Below are 1,285 nucleotides of genomic sequence, written 5' to 3' on the forward strand. Positions count from 1 at the left end.
CAGCCAACTCCAAGTCATGCACATGGTAATTCTTCTCGTGGGGCTTCAGCTAATCTGAAGCATATGCAATAACTCGACCCTCCTGCATCAATATAGAATCCAAACCAACGCGTGAAGCGTCGCAATACACAGTATATATCCCCAAATTGGAAGGAAAAACCAACACCGATGATGTAGTCAAAGCGGTCTTGAGCTTCTAAATCTCACCTCGCAATCATCGGACCATCTGAATTGAGCACTCTTCTGGGTCAATCTAGTCAAAGGAGGTGCAATAGACGAGAAACCCTCCACAAACTGGCGATAGTAACCTGCTAGTCCCAAGAACTCCCGATCTCGGCCGCTGTGGTAGAACGAGGTCAACTCTAAACTACATTGATCTTCCTAGGATCCACCTTAATAGCTTCACATGATACAACATGCCCCATGAAAGCCGGAATCTAACCAGAACTCACACATGGAGAACTAAGCGTATAAGTTTTGTTCCCGTAAGGTCTGAAGCACTAACCTCACATGCTACTCGTGCTCCTCTATACCACGCGAGTAGATCAATATGTCATCAATGAAGACAATCACAAATGAGTTAAGATATGGCCAGAACACCTGATTCATCAAATCCATAAATGTCGTCGGGGCGTTAGTCAAGCGAGGGACATCATTAGAACCTCATAGTGCCCATATCTTGTTTAGAAGCTGAAGGTGTTAGGCATCCCTCTTGGTCCACAATTGTGGGTCCCGGCCAAACTTATATTCACAAATTAGTCCATATAAATAAACAGTTGAATCAAATAAGTTGCAAGTAAAGCACGTTGGATAGTTCAAGTAGTAAGATAAAAGTTTGAACAAGTTGTAAAAGACGAAAAATTTAAATAAAAAAAGGGTTTGGTAGAGAGGGGTCCTAGGTTGTTTGTCCTATAGGATCACCCCACGCAATGTCCGGTAAATACTCCTCGATGAGGGGCTACATATGACATTAACGCGTAGTCATCATATCCCACGTCTACCCTTCCCATCCCCTTATTGGTCATGCAAAATGAGTGTTTGGTCATTGAAACTTATTGCGTGCTGCTACTCGTCCCTTCTTAATGGTCCCGGAGGGAGTTAGGACCTCTACCTATAAGTAGTTCTAGACATATCCCTAGGGTTTAGAAAGGCGAAAATTCTAAGGCGACAGTCAAAATATTTAGTACTTCCACATAACGGGAGCAATTAAGAGGCTCACAGTTTCCTCCTCAAACAAACATACGAGTAGCACAACTCAAACACAGTTAAGGTCTTTATTAATCAA

The sequence above is a fragment of the Nicotiana tabacum genome, chromosome 6 (genome assembly GCF_000715075.1).
Source record: "Nicotiana tabacum cultivar K326 chromosome 6, ASM71507v2, whole genome shotgun sequence".
Lineage (NCBI taxonomy): Eukaryota > Viridiplantae > Streptophyta > Magnoliopsida > Solanales > Solanaceae > Nicotiana > Nicotiana tabacum.